Here is a 22,309-nt window from a genome sequence, read left to right as displayed (position 1 = left end):
TAAGAAGAAAAGACAAACGTAAGAATGAACTAGATTTAGCAAAGAGAGGCCCACTGACTAATAGCAGAATATAGTAAGAAGACTTATATGGTCAGCAAAAAACCCTGCAAAATATCCACGCTGAATATCCAAGAACCCCCAAACCGACTGACGGTGTGGGGGGAGAATATCAGCCCCCCTAGAGCTTCCAGCAATAACAGGAATCACATATTGTACAAGCTGGACAAAAAATATGAACAATGCAAATGATCAAGAGTACGAAAGCAGAACTTAGCTTATCTTGCAAAGAACCAGGACCTGAAGACAGGAGCAAACAGAAGTGAACTGATTACAACGATGCCAGGCACTGGACTGAGAATCCAGGAAGTTTAAATAGCAACACCCCAGGCCTAACGAAGCAGGTGAGCACCAACCTGGTAAAAGACAATCCAAGTGCCAAATCACTAGTGACCACAAGAGGGAGCCAAAAAGTATAGTTCACAACAGGTGACGTCGCGGTGACGTCGCGGCTTGTGATTGGTCGCGCGGCCGCCCATGTGACCGCTGCGCGACCAATCACAAGCTGCGACGTCACCGTGATGTCACCGAAGGTCCTGGAAGGGCTGATTCTTAGGAAGGAAGGCTGCCGGAACGAAGCCGAGGGTGAGTATATTCCTATTAGGTATATACTCACCCTCGGACACGCCCTGCTTCTTTCCGGCAGCCTTCCTTCCTAAGAATCAGCCCTTCCAGGACCTTCGGTGACGTCACGGCTTCTGATTGGTCACGCGAGCGGTCACATGGGTGGCCGCGCGACCAATCACAAGCCGCGACGTCACCGTGACGTCACCGCAAGGTCCTGGAAGGCTGATTCTAAGGAAGGAAGGTTCCCGGTTAGTACCAGGGCCCGTCAGAGGGTAAGTATAGCGATATTTCTTATTTTAATTCTTTATTTTACACTTAAATATGGATCCCTGGGCCTGAAGGAGAGTTTCCGCTCCTTCAGACCCTGGGAACCATTGGAAACCCAATGCACTGCATTGGGTTTCGAGTTTCGGCCGACCCCGACCCCGACTTTTTTATAGGATCGGCCGATTTCACTCGACCCGACTTTTGAAAAAGTCGGGTTTCGTGAGACCCGACCCGATCCTATAAAAGTAAAGGTCGCTCAACCCTATTGCATGCTAGTTCAAGCCATCCATACAGCACTATTAGGGCCATCCCGGTTGGGCAGCACCTCAGGATGAGGCGGATCTGCTCCTCTGAGTCTAAGTTTGAAAACCAAGCCTTGGATCTCCGAGAGAGATTCAAGGAACGTGGTTACAGCAATAGATGCATCAAAAAGGGTTATCTGCGAGCAAAATCTCAACCTCGTGATGCTTTGCTGTACCCTAGACAGAGGAATAAGGACAACAAAGATGAAGCCGTCCGATTCATATCAACTTTTAATGGGGAGTGGACCTCTATGAGAGATTGCCTTAGTAGACATTGGGATGTCCTAAAAACTGACCCCACATTGTCTAAAATCCTGTCTAAACATCCTATGATGACATCGAGAAGAAGTAAAAATTTGAGAGATATCTTGGTGTCTAGCCATTACGTGCCTCCAATTAGCAGAAATGTATTTGGTTCAAGTGGTTGTTCCTTAGGATGTTTCCCATGTGGCGGCTGCATCTCTTGCAAGAATATATGCCGGGCAGTAGATTTTCAATCGACTGATGGAAAAAAGAATTTTTCAATAAAACAGCACATTACGTGCAATACAACACAAGTCATATATTATGCGAGATGCAGCTGCCCCAAAGTGTACATAGGTCTAACTTCTAGACGTTTGGGAACACGCACAAGGAAACACGTTCGTGATATTATGGCAGCAGAAACGGAGGAGGATCCCTCCCAACTAAAAACTATTCCACGCCATTTCAAACAATATCACAAATGCAATCCCAAATCTTTTTTGGTGAGAGGCATTGAACATGTACAATGTGGGATTAGGGGAGGTAATATCCAACGTCTTCTTGCACAAAAAGAATGCCGATAGATAACTCTCCTTGGCACTATGACCCCTATAGGTCTAAATGAAAGTCAGGGATTCTCTTCGTTCCTTTGAATCCCTCCTCATGGCGTAAATAGATTAAAACAGTTTGACATACATGACCTTTGCATCCCTTTCCATAGCTTTGTCATGCACCTTCCAGATTTTAAGTGTGGTTTTGTTTATGTGATTTTAATTGTATTTTATTGTGTTGTTCTATTATAGTATACTTACCCTTGTTCGTGATATGGTGAGGGGAAGTGAGTGAGCAGCTGGTGTGGTTGCCCGCGGTTTCGGAGGCACATCTGAAGTTATGTTCTGGTTTCTGAAGTAAAAGAGAAAAATAAAAAATGAATATTGAAGAATTGACTACTATCAATCAGAAGATAACCAAAAATCGGAGTCCATCATATGTGGATTTTCTGGACTATCAGTACTAGGAATAGTGTGGGATATAGATTTATACCCTCACATAGTCTCTGTTTAATTATTCTGGGTAGACTGTGGCTGCTGCTATTTCTCCTTCTCCCCCCCCCCCCCTATTTTCCTTAGTCTTTGTTAGATATGATTATATATAGCATTTGTGGTGCATAATGTCTATAAGATGTGATACTTAAGGTCTTTTTTATATATCTTATTTAAGATTCTAATTCAATGCACAGTATATATCTTTGGCACTTTATTGAAAAATGGCTGTTTACGCCCATTATTTGCAATTGATATGCACAGAGCACTTTTAGTATTGTTAAATATGAATATTTATTGCACTTTATTGATAAATGGCTGTTTATGTCCGTCATTTATAATTGATATGCACAGAGCACTTTCAGTATCGTCTAGCATGAACATTGATTTACATACACTTATAATGCGGCACCTTTTCACAATGTAACGCACACCGTGTCCCAGGTAGCCACTCCACTGGCCCTTGTTCGACCGCCCATCCTGTGCAAGCGAGGTGCGAGGCCTGGCGCCGGCCCGCCCACGTGATCATAGGGGGACGTCCGTTCAGGGCTCCAGTTGATATGGCGACGAGACGCCGTGCGCGTGCGCACTGTCCGTGAGTATGGATAGGTGGCCGCACGGTCTTGTGACCGGAACGGTGTACTATTTATACCGGACCTAACCATCACTTAAACCACGCCCCCTGAGGAAGCGACATATTTTATACGCGAAACGCGCGTTGGGGTTCCTGACACAGTTTGGAGCTGGACATTGGACCTTATCATGGGTAAATACAGTTGTTACTTTTGTATACTGATGAGGGATTAGCTAATCGTAGCATATGTGCATAAATAGGAGGGGCTGCATTGGCAATCGGTGATTCATCTATCTTTGCTGTCTATAGCATATGGTGTGAATACTTTGGTATGAGTGGGAGGGAGTGCAATCACAATTAGTGATGCACTGTTTCCAGTGGACTCATTGGCACCCAGTTAAAAGCATTAAGGATCCCTCATTGTTTATTTATTTAGTAACCATAGTCTGATATGCTCCATCCTGTGTCACATCTAAACACTTTGGTGTGATTCACATAATTTTATTAAGACCTATGTATTTATTTTGGATGTAAACAAGTTTATGTCAGTAAAAATAAAAACAATTGTTATATTTGAATTATTTGTTTTTGTTACTTACTCATTGTCCTCCGGATAAATGATATATTTATGAGTTATTATACCTACATGGGTCCGTAGTAATATCTGGTGCCGTATAGAAACACTGAAATTCAGACTTGAGGTTACAGTGTAAGTTAACTCCAGTATGCCAATTCAACACAAATCCTTACCATGGACAGATGACGTTCACAGACAATCCTCCAAGTAGGGCCTCTCTATGGCATACTTCGATGGCTTCCGAGTGAGTGTATCACTTCAGAACAGAACAGTGATGACATGGACTCAATGCCTAGCATGGGTTGAGTTTCATAAAATTTGGTCACACATGATGGTATTCTGTTTATTACCATGTGATAAGCCCCTCATTGTTTCTACAAGACTCTAAAGGCTGAGTCACACATAACTATATCGTTAACGATATCGTTGCAACGTCACGCTTTTGGTGACGTAAGCAACGATCCCGCTAACGATCTCGTTATGTGTGACAGCGACCAATGATCAGGCCCCTGCTGGGAGATCATTGGTCGATGTGAATGATCAGGACCTTTTTTTGGTCGCTGATCACCCGCTGTCATCGCTGGATCGGCGTGTGTGACGCCGATCCAGCGATGTGTTCACTTGTAACCAGGGTAAATATCGGGTTACTAAGCGCAGGGCTGCGCTTAGTAACCCAATATTTACCCTGGTTACCATTGTAAAAGTAAAAAAAAAACCAGTACATACTCACATTCTGATGTCGGTCACGTCCCCCGGCGTCCACAGGGTTAAAACTGCTTTCGGCAGGAGCGCTGCTAATATGCACGCGCTGCTGCCGGGAGCTTCCCTGCCCTGAATGTGTCAGCGCTGGCCGTAAAGCAGAGCGTCACCCCTGTGCTCTGCTTTACGGCCGGCGCTGACAAATTCAGTGCAGGGAAGCTCTCGGCAGCAGCGCGTGCACAGCAGCGCTCCTGCCGAAAGCAGTTTTAACCCTGTGGATGCCGGCAGGGGACGTGACAGACATCAGAATGTGAGTATGTAGTGTTTTTTTTTTTACTTTTACAATGGTAACCAGGGTAAATATCGGGTTACTAAGCGCGGCCCTGCACTTAGTAACCCGATGTTTACCCTGGTTACCCGGGTGCTGCAGGGGAACTTCGGCATCGTTGAAGACAGTTTCAACGATGCCAAAGTCATTCCCCTGATCATTGGTCGCTGGAGAGAGCTGTCTGTGTGACAGCTCCCCAGCGACCACACAACGACTTACCAACGATCACGGCCAGGTCGTATCGCTGGTCGTGATCGTTGGTAAGTCGTTTAGTGTAACGGTACCTTAAGGAGTTCCTGTTGACTCATGTAATTACCTTTGTCAGGGAAGGTCACAGACTCAGACAAATCAATTATGCTAACCTTTCATTGTATTGCTCGATTCTATGTAAATTAGCTGACTCTTCCTCCTCTCTGTTAGACACCATTACTACTAGGGATATTATGTACGCGGCGTGGAATCTAGCCAATCTAGCACACTCTAAAGGTACCGTCACATTAAGCGACGCTGCAGCGATATAGACAACGATGCCGATAGCTGCAGCATCGCTGTTTCGTCATTGTGTGGTCGCTGGAGAGCTGTCACACAGACAGCTCTCCAGCGACCAACGATGCCGAAGTCCCCGGGTAACCAGGGTAAATATCGGGTTAGGCTACGTTCATATTTGCGGTCCTCGCCGCAGCGTCGGGCGCCGCAGCGGCGCCGCATGCATCATGCGCCCCTATATTTAACATGGGGGCGCATGTACATGCGGTGCACTTGCGTTTGGCGCCGCATGCGTCCCTGCGGCGCCCGCGTCCGGGCGCAGAGGACGCAGCAAGTTGCATTTTTGCTGCGTCCGAAATCAATGAAAAAAAGGACGCATGCGGCGTAAAACGCAGCATTGTGCATGCGTTTTGCCGCGTTTTTGTTTGCGTTGTGCGCTGCGGCGCCGACGCTGCGGCGCACAACGCAAATGTGAACGTAGCCTTACTAAGCGCAGGGCCGCACTTAGTAACCCGATGTTTACCCTGGTTACCAGTGTAAATGTTAAAAAACCAAACACTACATACTTACATTCCGGTGTCTGTCGCGTCCCCCGGCGTCCGCTTCCCTGCACTGTGTAAGCGCCGGCCCTAAAGCAGAGCGGTGACGTCACCGCTGTGCTTTGCTTTACGGCCGGCACTGACACATTTAGTGCAGGAAGCTCTGAGCAGCAGCGCGGACGCCGGGGGACGTGACAGACATCAGAAGGTGAGTATGTACTGTTTTTTTTTTACTTTTACAATGGTAACCAGGGTAAATATCGGGTTACTAAGCGCGGCCCTGCGCTTAGTAACCCGATATTTACCCTGGTTACCATTGTAAAACATTGCTGGCATCGTTGCTTTTGCTGTCAAACACAACGATACACGCCGATCTGACGACCAAATAAAGTTCTGGACTTCTAGCTCCGACCAGCGATATCACAGCAGGATCCAGATCGCTGCTGCGTGTCAAACACAACGATATCGCTATCCAGGATGCTGCAACGTCACGGATCGCTGTCATTATCGTTGTTAAGTTGTTCAGTGTGAAGGTACCTTTATTCCACCAATCATGAAGCCGCAAGGGTCTGAATTGAGAGCTCAGGGGTATGGAAGGACTGTCCAGTGACCAAGTCTCTCTTGCTGCATGGTACCAATGTTGGATCTGCAGATCAGATTGGCAGGCCATAACCGAACATGGATTATAAGACTACATGGACTTCAGCATCGAATGCAAGGATCCAGTAGAGATATCAGAGACTACATAAGGATGGTATACAGCTTGGATAAACAAGGAAGAAAAAGACTAGACCAATAACGGTATGCACACCCATAGAATATACAAAATATCAAAAACTTTTATTACACCTCAAAAGGACAAGTACACAATAAAACCATTTAAAAAGGCCTGAATACAGAACCATAGGCCGCCACCCCCGAATACATGTTACAAAAAAAATAATAACACACATAAAGTGCTTAATAATAAATATATACAATGTCTCCTGTTTATGCAGATAGTATTTCAAATCACAAGATAATACATGCCACAACCAATGAACATACACTGACCAGTAATCAATTTGCTGAGATTCTATAGACAGAATATATCAGTATAGAGTTTTAAATGAGCATGCTCACTGTCCTATTCAATGTAAAGAATATAAAGGCATAAAGTGTTAAACGGGCATGCTCTTTGCCCAGAATAGTGATCACAAAATAATACATGCCACAGCTAATGCCATTGACCAGTCATCGATTTACTGAGACTCTATAGACGGAACATGAAAGCATAAAGTTTTAGATGAGCGTGCTCACTGACCTGTTCAATAGAGATAGAATAAAGGCATGAAGTGTTAAATGAGCATGCTCTTTACCCAGTGTATTGATAGCATGAATAAGACTATCTGAACATGGGCATAGACTATACGCCCAAAACCCTAATCAGGCACATACTAATAACCCCCTATTAATTGAAATACGCAAAGAGAGATCTATCGCAAGTCTGGCACAATAGCCTGCATAGAATTGAATGGAAAAAGGGAGAAAGGAATGTGCCAAAAGATACAGCACCAATGCTAAGTAATGGTATACCATGAAGCTGGATGCCTGGAAAAAGCAGGAGACAGGCTCAGGGGGTGAGGCGAGAGCCCCACGCGTATCGCTGCAAGCGCAGCTTCGTCAGGGGAAGTGAAGGTAGTACGCCTCCTCTGAGGTTAATATACAAGTATTCATAATGAATAAAATACGAACCGGTGTGTAGCCCTGGAGCATCGCGTCAGTGGAAGCCGCCGCATGTGTGCCATTGTGATAGTGCTGATGCACATGCAAAATGGCAACACTAGGGGGAGAAGTTCACACATGCGCAGAGTCATTACAACATGGTAAGCGGCATTTACTGAAGGGCAGAGCCTGAGTGCCGGTCAATGCATACAGACAGTAGACCCTATAGGTTACAAATGCATCCGGGCGCAACAAATCAACGAAATGTTATATTAGAAAAATCAGTGATGCTATATTAGCACTAAGAGTAAGGCCCATACAAGCACATACTCAGAAGGATGACACCAACGGAGGAATCAGTCACAGAAGGGCAGCCATCATAGCAGACCCAAAAGTACCCATATGCAGCAGAAAGATTAGGATGCCGTTCGGGGTTGAGTAAAGACTCTTTGAGCCCCAGAGGTATCAAACCAGATAAGGTGGAATAAACCACTACTATGTTGATAACCAAACATCCACGGAAAAGCGTGTTGTGATAATATCTCCAGATGGACTGTCAGGTCAATGGATAGTGATAGCCAAAAAAAAAAAAAGTATATGCACAACCATTTATCTATATAAATAGGGCTATATTGGAGCACCCATGGAACTGGTGTCCGACCTTGTATACAGCCACAAAAACTCGCATCATAGTGCAGATACATAGCTCGCTACATAGCCCATAACAAGGAATACAATTATTAGTATACATCCACATAACTTGTTAGCAACGGGACCCATAAATATCTTAGTTCCTGGTCGGTAAGTAACATGCGCCAAATCCTATGGGTCAGTTCATGTGAGTACTTAGGTTGAACAAAATCGTGTTACACTTCACAATGGCCAAATCCATATCTGTTACAAGTCCAGACAGATCCCCATCGATATAAGTCTCCAACTCCTCTCAATCCTGTAGCCCAAATAGTGAAGAAAAAATAAACAAAACAGAAATTTATAATAAAAAGTGAAAATAAAAGATGGAAAATAGTCATAGAGCATGTGGGCCTCCATCACTGCATCGCCATACGCCCAGTCTGTAATTCAAAGAATATGGGCACATAATTGTAAGTGTCGCTGGTATCCGCACGTTATGTGCAATCCTCATGACGATAGGAACACAAAGCTCCTCATAGCGAGGCCATGTTCCTCCATATTCAGGTCCAAGTTCCAGATAATAATGTCCAATCCCAGACTGATGATACCTTTTTTTTTTGGCTATCACTATCCATTGACCTGACAGTCCATCTGGAGATATTATCACAACACGCTTTTCCGTGGATATTCGGTTATCAACATAGTAGTGGTTTATTCCACCTTATCTGGTTTGATACCTCTGGGGCTCTAAGGGTACTGTCACACAGTGGCACTTTGATCGCTCCGACGGCACGATCCGTGACGTTGCAGCGTCGCTTGATTATCGCTCCAGCATCGTAGACTGCGGTCACACTTTGCAATGCACGGCGCTGGAGCGATAATTTCATGACGTAGTTGCGATGTAGAAGTCATACGGGACATTGGGAATATCGTGCACACCTTTGTTACACGCTGCGATCATGCCGCCACAGCGGGACACTTGACGACGAAATAAAGTTTCAAACGATCTGCTACGACGTACGATTCTCAGCGGGGTCCCTGATCGCAGTAGCGTGTCAGACACAGCGATATCGTAACTATATCGCTGGAACGTCACGGATCGTGCCATTGTAGCGACCAAAGTGCCACTGTGTGACAGTACACTAAGAGTCTTTACTCTAGCCTGAACGGCATCCTAATCTTTCTGCTGTATATGGGTACTTTTGGGTCTGCTATGATGGCTGCCCCTCTGTGACTGATTCCTCCGTTGGTGTCATCCTTCTGAGTATGCGCTTGTATGGGCCTTACTCATAGTGCTAATATAGCATCACTGATTTTTCTAATATAACATTTCGTTGATTTGTTGCGCCTGGATGCATTTGTAACCTATAGGGTCTCCTGTCTGTATGCATTGACCGGCACTCAGGCTCTGCCCTTCAGTAAATGCCGCTTACCATGTTGTAATGGCTCTGCGCATGTGTGAACTTCTCCCCCTAGTGTTGCCATTTTGCATGTGCATCAGCACTATCACAATGGCACACATGCGGCGGCTTCCACTGACGCGATGCTCCAGGGCTACACACCGGTTCGTATTTTATTAATTATGAATACTTGTTTATTAACCTCAGAGGAGGCGTACTACCTTCACTTCCCCTGACGAAGCTACGCTTGCAGCGATACGCGTGGGGCTCTCGCCTCACCCCCTGAGCCTGTCTCCTGCTTTTTCCAGGCATCCTGCTTCATGGTATACCACTACTTAGCATTGGTGCTGTATCTTTTGGCACATTCCTTTCTCCCTTTTCTCCCTTTTTCCATTCAATTCTATGCAGGCTATTGTGCCAGACTTGCGATAGATCTCTCTCTGCGTATTTCAATTAATAGGGGGTTATTAGTATGTGCCTGATTAGGGTCTTGGGCGTATAGTCTATGCCCATGTTCAGATAGTCTTATTCATGCTATCAATACACTGGGTAAAGAGCATGCTCATTTAACACTTCATGCCTTTATTCTATCTATATTGAACAGGTCAGTGATCACGCTCATCTAAAACTTTATACTTTCATGTTCCATCTACAGAGTCTCAGTAAATCGATGACTGGTCAATGGCAATAGCTGTGGCATGTATTATTTTGTGATCACTATTCTGGGCAAGGAGCATGCCCGTTTAACACTTTATACCTTTATATTCTTTACATTGAATAGGACAGTGAGCATGCTCATTTAAAACTCTATACTGATATATTCTGTCTTTAGAATCTCAGCAAATTGATTACTGGTCAGTGTATGTTCATTGGTTGTGGCATGTATTATCTTGTGATTTGAAATACTATCTGCATAAACAGGAGACATTGTATATATTTAATATTAAGCACTTTATCTATGTGTGTTATTATTTTTTTGTAACATGTATTCAGGGGTGGCGGCCTATGGTTCTGTATTCAGGCCTTTTTAAATGGTTTTATTGTGTACTTGTCCTTTTGAGGTGTAATAAAAGTTTTTGATATTTTGTATATTCTATGGGTGTGCATACCGTTATTGGTCTAGTCTTTTTCTTCCTTGTTTATGTATTCTACTTCACTGGCTTGATTTTGCACCCTGTTTTTCATTATCTGCGCAGGAGTGCACCGCTTATCTATATTTATATGGTATACAGCTTGGGACAATCCAGTCACCTGACTACAGAATTTGTGGTACTAAGTCAGCTTCCTAAATCTGGCATTATTCCGTTCTCGGTGGGTGCCCGCCGAAAGCGGGTTGCTGCTGGCTTGGAGTAAGTAGACCTGGAAGCTCTGATGAACGGATATTATAATCCCTGGTGAGCCAGTGGAAGGGTGAGAAACTGTTGCCTGTTACATTTTGTGTTTTGCTGGTTGTGTGATATATGCCATTAATTGTTTGGGGATCCAAGAAAGTCCTAATATTGTGATTCCCTCACCCTGTGTTGTCTGAGTAGTGTTCCACCCACTGTTGAGGAGGTCGGGCATTCAGTTGGGATGAGCCATGGTCCATGCTGTCTTTGTAAAGGCGGTTGAGCCAGCGGACAAGAGCACCCACTGACCCCCGTGTCTACACAAGAACCACTATGTAAAGTTAAGAAAAGGTTAATAATGACGTTATAATTACATATAAATAATTTGATGACATAAAACTTTATTAAGTGTAATTTCACACACAAACTCAGCATCTGTTCAACAACCCTTGAATTAAACATAGATTAGTGGGTTAAGCCCTTATGGAAACTTCAAGTAAGTTGTGATAGCAAACAGTGAGGTACCTATAAAATGTTTCACATGTGGATTTAGAATATTTTGTGTAATTCTTCAACTATACATAGTTGTGATTTTTGGGGGCAAAATTTGTTAGATTGAGTACGTTTGATTATGCGCGACATAAGGGATTTACGTGAATAACTTCTGAACTACACATAGAGTTGATATTTTTGGGGGCAAATATTATTCAGGACATTGATATGTTCATTTTGAGTACTAGTGGTCCAGGGTACCTGTTTTCAAATTGAACTTACGTACGATTGAGTACGTTTGATTATGTGCGACATAAGCAATTTACGTGAATAACTTCTGAACTACACATAGAGTTGATAAATTTTTGGCAAATATTATTCAGGACATTGATATGTTCATTTTGAGTATAATTGGGCAAAGGTACCTCTTTTCAAATTGTACTTATGTACGATTGAATACGTTTGATTATGCGCGACATAAGCGACCTACGTGAATAACTTCTGAACTACACATAGAGCTGATAATTTTTTGGCAAATATTATTCAGGACATTGATATGTTCATTTTGAGTACTAGTGGTCAAGGGTACCTCTTTTCAAATTGAACTTATGTATGATTGAGCAGGTTTGATTATGCGCGACATAAGCGATTTACGTGAATAACTTCTGAACTACACATAGAGTTGATATTTTTTTTGGCAAATATTATTCAGGACATTGAATTGGTCATTTTGAGTACTAGTGGTCCAGGGTACCTCTTTTCAAATTGAACTTACGTACGACTGAGTACGTTTGATTATGCGCGACATAAGCGATTTACGTGAATAACTTCTGAACTACACATAGAGTTGATAATTTTTTGGGCAAATATTATTCACGACATTGAGCTGGTCATTTTGAGTACTAGTGGTCCAGGGTACCTGTTTTCAAATTGAACTTACGTACGATTGAGTACGTTTGATTATGCATGACATAAGCGATTTACGTGAATAACTTCTGAACTACACATAGAGTTGATAACACTGGCCAACAGTGAAAATGTTTCTGAAATGAAAATAGCTGGTTTGTAATAATTTTAGCATCCTAAAAACGAATATGTTACTTAAAAATCATTATTAGCTCTTGTTGCTGAGATACAGGTCATTTAAGATTATTATGCAGGAAAATAGGGAAATTTTGAATTTTCAACAAATGTGTATTGGTAAACCTGATTACAGACCTGTTGAACCAATGTCAGCCATTTTATAAATTGTGTCTGCATAGTTTGTACTAATTGAAGTCTCTTTCTCTTGTTGCAGTAATTTTGTGGAGAGAATTTACACTTTGAAAATGCCTCGTAAATGTGCAAATATTGTTAACAATTTTTGTTACGTGTGTGGTTATGTGACATTTGCCAACCAAAGAAGACCAATTACTCCACTTGTGAAGACTGCTTACCATCATTACTTTGCTTATACGTGGCACTTAAATACGTGGCACTTATACGTGGCACTTAAATACGTGGCACTTATATACGTGGCATTTTGAGACCTATAATTTTTCCACATTTTGGTCCACAGAGTCATGTGAGGTCTTGTTTTTTGCGGGACGAGTTGACGTTTTTATTGGTAACATTTTCGGACACGTGACCATTTTTTATCACTTTTTATTCCGTTTTTTGTGAGGCAGAATAACCAAAAACCAGCTATTCATGAATTTCTTTATACCGTTCTGCGTTTGGTAAAATTGATAAAGCAGTTTTATTCGTCGGGTCAGTACGATTACAGCGATACCTCATTTATATCATTTTTTAATGTTTTGGCGCTTTTATACGATAAAAACTATTTTATAGAAAAAATAATTATTTTGGCATCGCTTTATTCTGAGGACTATAACTTTTTTATTTTTTTGCTGATGATGCTGTATGGCGGCTTGTTTTTTGCGGGACAAGATGACGTTTTCAGCGGTACCATGGTTATTTATATCCATCTTTTTGATCGCGTGTTATTCCACTTTTTGTTCGGCGGTATGGTAATAAAGCGTTGTTTTTTGCCTCGTTTTTTTTTTTTTTTTCTTACGGTGTTTACTGAAGGGGTTAACTAGTGGGACAGTTTTATAGGTTGGGTCGTTACGGACGCGGCGATACTAAATATGTGTACTGTACTGTGCAATTTATACTCTTGTAATGAATTCTTCTCGCTACCTACAGCACATACTTCCATGGCGTGTATCTAAAAAACGAGAGCTAATTAAACAATTCTGTGGGTATATTTGAGTTTCTCGACCCAAAATTAGTAATATTTGCCTATTTTCATCAAAGAAACATAAAAAAAGTTGTTTTTTGTTGGCCTGTGTAATTTTTTTGGCAAATATTATTCACGACATTGAGCTGGTCATTTTGAGTACTAGTGGTCTAGGGTACCTCTTTTCACATTGAACTTACGTACGATTGAGTACGTTTGATTATGCGCGACATAAGCGATTTACATGAATAACTTCTGAACTACACATAAAGTAGATAATTTTTTGGCAAATATTATTCAGGACATTGAACTGGTCAGTTTGAGTACTAGTGGTCCAGGGTACCTCTTTTCAAATTGAAGTTATGTATGATTGAGTACGTTAGATTAGGCGCGACATAAGCGATTTATGTGAATAACTTCTGAACTACACATAGAGTTGATCATTTTTTGGGCACATATTATTCAGGACATTGATCTGGTCATTTTGAGTACTAGTGGTCCAGGGTACCTCTTTTCAAATTGAACTTATGTACGATTGAGTATGTTTGATTATGCGTGACATAAGCTATTTACGTGAATAACTTCTGAACTACACATAGTTGATTATTTTTTGGGCAATATTATTCAGGATATTGAGCTGGTCATTTTGAGTACTAGTGGTCCAGGGTACCTCTTTTCAAATTGAACTTACATACGATTGAGTACGTTTGTTTATGCGCGAAATAAGCGATTTATATGAATAACTTCTGAACTACACATAGAGTTGATAATTTTTTTGGCAAATTCTATTCACGACATTGAGCTGGTCAATTTGAGTACTAGTGGTCAAGGGTACCTCTTTTCAAATTGAACTTACGTACGATTGAGTACGTTTGATAATGCTCGACATAAGCGATTTACATGAATAACTTCTGAACTACACATAGAGTTGATCATTTTTTGAGCAAATATTATTCAGGACATTGAGCTGGTCATTTTGAGTACTAGTAGTCTAGGGTACCTGTTTTCAAATTGAACTTATGTACGATTGAGTAAGTTTGATTATGCGTGACATAAGCGATTTACGTGAATAACTTCTGAACTACACATAGAGTTGATCATTTTTTGAGCAAATATTATTCAGGACATTGAGCTGGTCATTTTGAGTACTAGTGGTCTATGGTTCCTCTTTTCAAATTGAACTTATGTACGATTGAGTACGTTTGATTATACGCGACATAAATAAGCGGTTTACGTGAATAACCCAGGACCACAAGTAGTCAAAGAACAAAATTTTACCAAAACAATATCCACTCTATGTATAATTCATCATACATGAAAATCTAATAGCTAATTCACCATGCATGAAAATCTAATAGCTAACTAATAACTAATAGCTAACTGCAGACTAACTTGAGTCCGGTGATCTAGTCTGCTCTCATCTCTCACTGACTCTGCCTTACTCCTCCCACAAGCCCAAAACAGCAGCACATGCAAAACCAGCAGCAGTGTGATACAGAGGAGCCATCACTGTTATCAGTACTCACAAAAGTATCATTGTATTATCTGTGGAGTTACATGGTACTGCAGGTCACATCTAATACATTATCATCTCAGTGGGAGCCCACCAAAAGCTGGGTGCTGCTGGCAGAGATAGATGGTCCTGAAAGCCCAGAAGGCACCGCAGAAAGGTTAGATTCTGTCAGAGGAGCCGGAAGTGCCATAGCAGCGCCGGTCTCCCATTGACTTCAGAGGCAGTGAATCTGGCACCTGCACTTACTTCCCTGTCCACTTATGACTACCAAGAGTAAGAGTGAACATATCCTATGTAGTTATGTATCATACACATATACTGCAGGTGCAGGCAGGCATAGGATGGAAGGAAATGAAGAGTGGATTTGAATAAGAGTCTCTAGGCCCAGACACACCACACTGAGTGGAATAAGGGTCTCTAGGCCCAGACACACCACACTGAGAGTGGAATAAGGGCTTCTAGGCCCAGACACACCACAACGAGAGTGGAATAAGGGTCTCTAGGCCCAGACACACCACACTGAGAGAGGAATAAGGGTCTCTAGGCCCAGACACACCACACTGAGCGTGGAATAAGGGTCTCTAGGTCCAGACACACCACACTGAGAGAGGAATAAGGGTCTCTAGGCCCAGACACACCACACTGCGAGTGGAATAAGGGTCTCTAGGCCCAGACACACCACACTGAGAGAGGAATAAGGGTATCTAGGCCCAGACACACCACACTGAGAGTGGAATAAGGGTCTCTAGGGCCAGACACACCACAATTAGAGTGGAATTATTGTTAGCACAGTGGAATGACAACTCCTAAGATCAGAATCTGTTCTCTGGGACCGGGAGAAGTAAACTGGGCCCAGAGACCTTTGTTGAAATCCATTCTGCATTTTCTTTGCTGCCTGTGTTGTGCTGTATTGTATTTCAATGGAGCCCATGGAAGTCAAGGACTATCACCCGGCAGCTAGTTGAAGGTATGCAATGATTGTTTAATAAACTTATGCTATTGTTGTTATTAGAACTCCTTAATAAACTGTTCTTAATGAACTTGTGGGTAGTTTTCTATGTGGGCAATTTTTGCCAACATTCTTCTGTGCTGCAGAGCATCTCACCTATAATTCTATGCTATTCTCTGAACTGCAGAGCACTCACCTATAACTATATACTATTCTTTTTCCCTGCAGAACATCTCATGTATACCTGCATATTATCGCCCTGTGCTGCAGAGCATCTCACATATAATTCTATACTATTCTCTGTCCTGCAGAGCATCTAACCTATAATTCTATATTATTCTTCTGCCCTTCAGAGCATCTCACGTATACCTGTATACTATCCCCCTGTTCTGCAGAGCATTTAACCTATAGATCTTTGCTATTCTCTGTCCTGCAGAGCATCTCACCTATAATGATATATTACTCTTCTGCCCTGCAGAGCATCTCAGGTATACCTGCATACTATCCCCCTGTCCTGCAGAGCATTTAACCTTTATCTCTTTGCTATTCTCTATCCTGCAGAGCATCTCACCTATAATTATATGTTATTCTTCTGCCTGCGGAGCATCTCACGTATACATGCATATACTATCCCCCTATCTTGCAGAGCATTTAACCTATAATTCAGTCTGTGGGCAATTTTCTGTGGGCATTTTTCACCTTGCACCTCAAATATCATAGATCTGAAACTTTGTGATGCTGCAATTGGCAATTTTCCGTGTGGGCAAATTTCCATGTGGGCAATTTTCCATGTGACAATTTTCCTGTGGGCATTTTTCTGGTCACCGTAACATGGATTTTTTTTTTATACTCGGGGAATAAAGCACATTTATTAACTACATATTAAACATGCGATTATGCAGAAGGTTTTTTTTCTTCAGTATGTACAGGTATTCAGTATGCAAACTAGGGGGCAGGTCACTGAGGGATCAGTGTCCTGTCGTCTGGCTATCTGCATTATGAATCAGAGCACCACTTGAAGACCCCCCTCCAGGCCCACCCTGGAGCATGAGCATATAATTAGCACAAAATTGAAAATAAAGATTAAAAAACAACCACAAAACAGATTTCATCAACCAAGGTATCATTTTAATCAGTATAACGACGCCGGCCTGACACTTTGTGTAGGTTATTGTGCACAATCCTGCTGACATGTTCCCTTTAAGCACACAGCACAGGAAGACTACTCTCCAATAGCAACAACGAACTTCTTTTCAGCACAGCGTCTCCTATGAGCAAAGAAGCAGAGCTTTCACTTGCAAGACAGAGCAGGTTTGGCCAAGTTTTATAGGAAGAGTTAAGGACCAGATCAGTAGCAGCTGAAATGGAGCTGCAGGTGTCTGACCAGCATAGAAAGGGTCGTTAACATCTTCAGCACATAAAAGAAACCAAATTTAATATGGAATCTAAACACAGGCTAAATGGAAGAAATGTGATTCACAATATGCAGTGATCTTATACTCCCAGATCTCCCAGGTTGGCGTAACACTGTGTGGGCACTCTGCATACAGATAGTGTAGTACTCTGCACTTTTTTCATGGCACAAAGAATGAAGAGAGCACCACATTGGTGATGTGGTTGTGTTGCTGGTTGTGGTGTAGCTGCTGCAGGGAGAGAGGACATGGTCGTGCTGTGCCTGCTATGCGTCCAAATGAAACATCTTCTGGTGCGCGCAGGCAACAGGACATTCTTCCTAATTTCGTAGGCCCAAGTTCTGCTGAATGAATGGTGATACCATAACAAGTAGGCGGTTTTAGATTGAATGGCTGAGAGTCCCTCCTGTCATGATCCATTCTAGGGTTTAATCCTGTCTGCCCTTTTTCCAGGTGGATCATGTCAAGGGTTAACTTTGCCTCATTCTGGGTTCAGGTTTGCTATTTAGCTCCGATGCATCCTGCTGGCGATGTCAGCTATAGTTCTGCCTTCAGCATGTGAACCTGACTCTGGTAGCCATTGATTTGTCCTGCTGTGATCCCTGACTTGCCCTGTGTTTGTTGACTCTCTCTGTCTGCCCTTTTCCCAGCATTTCCCTGTTTGTTTGATTCTCTGCTTCCTGACTTGGCTCGTATTCGGACTTGCTTCTGCCTTCTGATTTTGTCTTATCCACTTCTGACCATTGCTGAACCTCCTAGCTTGTTCCTGACCACGTGTACTGCTTATCTCTTTTGGTACTTCTGCCTCTTATTTGTATTTAAACCACTCTCTCGCCACTTGGTGGTGCCTGTGCTACTGCTCTGTGGTGCTTCTCTGTGTACGCAGTCTCACAACCCTCTCAAGTTCCCTATGGTGGAGGTTGCGTTATACTGCATTACAGCAGCATGACACCTCCAGTTTCTTTGCTTTGTCTTCCACCCAGTCTCCTGCTGAAAGTGCAGCATTTGCACCTTTGGACAAAAGTCATCTGTCTTCCACATCACTACATTGAAAATCAGACGAGCAATCTGAGCCCCAAGTCATGTAGCAATGACATCTGCTTTTTGATGATTCCACTGACTGCAGTTCTTTGGGCCATTCACCTGGCCATGCCCAACATTTGGAATAGATTGTGTGCACTGATGCCCAACCACTTATTTTGTTTGGGGATGAGTACATGAGAGGGATAATGCAGCGGACCACCACAGCATATCTCTGATGATAAAACGCAGGTGGCAACTGTTGCGGCTTTTCTGCTGGCTGCTGTCAGGTGACTGACAGTCATCTTGGATCTAACTGCAGAAGTTATTGTGATAAGCTCAAGCACCTTCTTGAATTTTGTATCTCTTGTGGTGCAATATCCTTCTCCCTTTAGGACCCAGTGGCTGCCTCCACCTTCTGCTGCTGATTAGATAGCCTAGTTTAAATTCATTCGGCATCTGCAGCATGCTGCTGGTGTTAGCTCTACTTACCTCAACCTTGTTAGAAGCTCTAACAGTCGGTTAGTGGCTTCCCTGAGGACCCAGGATTGCTGGTGTGATATAGCTGTGGTCTTCTCAAGCTAAGTGTTCCCTCATTCGTCTATTTCCTTTGTCTCTAGTTGTAGTGGGGACTGACTAGTGTACCACGTCCACTCCTTAACCAGGGCCTATCGCTAGGGTGAGGCAGGGATTAGCTTCCTGCTCGGTGTTAGGTGAGGAACCTATATAGGGATGTTAGGGCAGACAGGGTGATTTTAGATCTGTCTAGGGGTTGCCACTTCCCCTTCCCTAGTGTTTGGGGTCTCCCTTCCCTCTCCCCATTGTTGTGAACTTACTTATCCTTCACCCAGAGTGACATTAACACCAGCCGTTCACTTTTGTAAAAGAAAAAAAAAGTGGCGGTTTTGGTGTGTTTTTTTCGGTGTGGTTTGTTTTTCTTTTTCTGTGTTCAGAGCAGCTCCATAGGTTGGCACTGGAGGTGACTGACCTTCGTTCTGAGGTTCAGCAGCAATAGCAGTGGCTGCAGGCTCCTATTGGGGGGGCCCAGCTTGAACCCAAAATTGCCCTCCCGGACAGGTTTTCTGGGGGTAAGGACAAGTTTTTTGTGTTTAAAAAAAGCATGCAAATTGTATTTCAAACTTCATCCTTACTCCTATGGAGATGAGGAGCAATGAGTGGGAATTGTGAATTCACTGTTGCAGGGGGATCCTCAGTCCTGGGCTTTTTCTCTGCCACAGGATTATATGTGTCTGCAGTCCGTATAATGGTTTTTCAGGGCTGTAGCCTTTATCTATGATGATCCTGACTGTATTTCCTTTGCTGAATCCAGGCTCCGTCTCCTTCAGCAAGGGAATCGTTCAGTGGAGACTTATATCTTTGAATTCTGCAGGTGGGCAACTGATACCAGATGGAACGACTGGCTCTGAGAAGCCAATTTTGTAAAGGTCTTACTGAAAGGTTAAAATATGCTGTGTCATTGGAGGCTGCCATGTCATTGGATATACAGGTGGATAGACACCTGCGGGATAGATGGGTAAGACCACCTTCTCCTCAGCCCTCTTTCCTGGACAATACCCCTGTGTCAGAGGGAAGGTCTGGGGGTGAACCCATACTTGTGGAATTAGAGGAACCCATGCAGTTAGGAGGTGTGTCCATGTAGTATGTCTCCCCCCCCCCCCCCGACATTCGTAAGAAAATGGGTGTGTGTTTTTTTGGTGAGAAGGGACATTTTATTGGGGCCTGTCCTTTGATTGCTAAACAAAGACTATTAACCCTTGGGAGCCTGGAGTTTGATAATCAAGGGTGTGTTCATCTTCAACCTGCAAGTCTTGGTTTGTCCTGACAGCAGAGGTGGTGCTGAGAACAGGTCTGAGAACATTTCTGTGTTTGTAGATATTGGAGCTGGAGTCAGTATGGTTGATGCTGAGTTTGCTTGAACACATGGGTTTGTTTGCTCTACCTTGGCAGAACATATTCCTATTTATGCTATCGACACAGCACCACTTGCAAGAGAGCACTGACACAGATTGTTCATAATATAAGACTGACGGTGGGGTCTTTTTATTATGAAATAATCCCTTGTTATGTCCTGGAAGGTCTCCTGTTATGGCCTGGTGGTTACGGAGCAGTACTGAGATGACCTGGTGGGTAAAACCAATCATGGACAAGCTCAGCGGAGGTGGCAGCTCCACCGACAGTAATCACTGTTATGACCTAGTGATTACGGAGCAGAACTGAAATGACCTGGTGGGCAAAACAAAGTACTAGCTCTGGGGAGGTGGTAGCTCTACTGACCGCAATCCCTACTGATAACACCAACACTAGAAATAGCCGTGGAGCGTGCCTATCTCTGCCTAGACGCCTCTTCACAGCCTAAGAACTAGCTACCCCTGAAGATGGAAACGGAAAACTATCTCGCCTCAGACAAACCCCCAAAGGAAAGATAGCCCCCCACAAATATTGACGGTGAGTGGAGAGGGAAATGACAAACTCAGAAATGAAACTAGATTTAGCAAAAGAGGCCAAAACTATCTAAATAGACAGAGATAGAAAGGGCTACTGTGCGGTCAGTATAAAAACTAAAAGTCCACGCAGAGTTTACAAAAATAACCTCCACACCAACTCACGGTGTGGAGGAGCAAATCTGCGACCCCAGAGCTTCCAACTAGCCGGAATACTTCATAATGACAAGCTGGACAAAAGAGACATAACTTAAACTGAACAGAAGGTCATAAGCAGGGAAACACCCAAAAACTAGCAGAACTTATCTTAAGCAGAAATGGACTGGCCAACAGAGAACTTCCAGGAAAGGACTAAATCCACAGGAAGAAACATTGACAGCTGGCATCAACTACAGCCTAAAGCCCAGTTAAATAACAAGGCCAGGGCACCGATTAGTGAAAGCAGCTGCTAAGTTCCACTTGAAACCACCAGAGGGAGCCCAAGAGCAGAACTCCCAAAAATACCATTCATGACCACAGGATGGAGCCCAAGAACGGAATTCACAACAGTACCCCCCTCTTGAGGAGGGGTCACCGAACCCTCACCAGAGCCCCCAGGCCGATCGGGACGAGCCAAATGAAAAGCACGTACCAAATAAGCAGCATGGACATCGGAGGCAAAAACCCAAGAGTTATCCTCCTGGCCATAACCCTTCCACTTGACCAGATACTGAAGTCTCCGCCTTGAAAGACGAGAATTCAAAATCTTCTCCACCACATATTCCAGCTCCCCCTCAACCAACACCGGAGCAGGAGGGTCAACAGAGGGAACCATGGGCACCACATCTCCTCAACAAAGATCTATGGAACACATTATGAATGGAAAAAGAAGCTGGAAGGGCCAAACGAAAAGACACCGTATTGATAATTTCCAAAATCCTATAAGGACCAATAAAACGAGGCTTGAACTTAGGGGAAGAGACCTTCATAGGAACATGACGAGAAGACAACCAGACCAAATCCCCAACCCGAAGCCGGGGACCAATGCACCGACGGCGGTTAGCAAAATGTTGAGCCTTCTCCTGAGACAATGTTAAATTGTCCACCACATGAGTCCAAATCCGCTGCAACCTGTCCACCACAGAATCTACCCCAGGACAGTCCGAAGGCTCAACCTGCCCTGAAGAAAAACGAGGATGAAAACCGAAGTTACAAAAAAAAGGCGAAACCAAAGTAGCCGAACTAGCCCGATTATTAAGGGCAAACTCGGCCAACGGCAAGAAGGTAACCCAATCATCCTGATCAGCAGACACGAAGCATCTCAAATAGGTTTCCAAGGTCTGATTGGTTCGCTCCCTCTGTCCATTTGTCTGAGGGTGAAATGCCGAAGAAAAAGACAAATTAATGCCCATTCTAACACAAAAGGACCGCCAAAACCTAGAAACAAACTGGGTACCTCTGTCAGACACAATATTCTCCGGAATACCATGCAAACGAACCACATGCTGGAAAAA

Source organism: Ranitomeya variabilis, chromosome 6, assembly GCF_051348905.1.
Source record: "Ranitomeya variabilis isolate aRanVar5 chromosome 6, aRanVar5.hap1, whole genome shotgun sequence".
Taxonomy (NCBI): Eukaryota; Metazoa; Chordata; class Amphibia; order Anura; family Dendrobatidae; genus Ranitomeya; species Ranitomeya variabilis.
Note: the sequence above shows the minus strand (reverse complement) of the source record.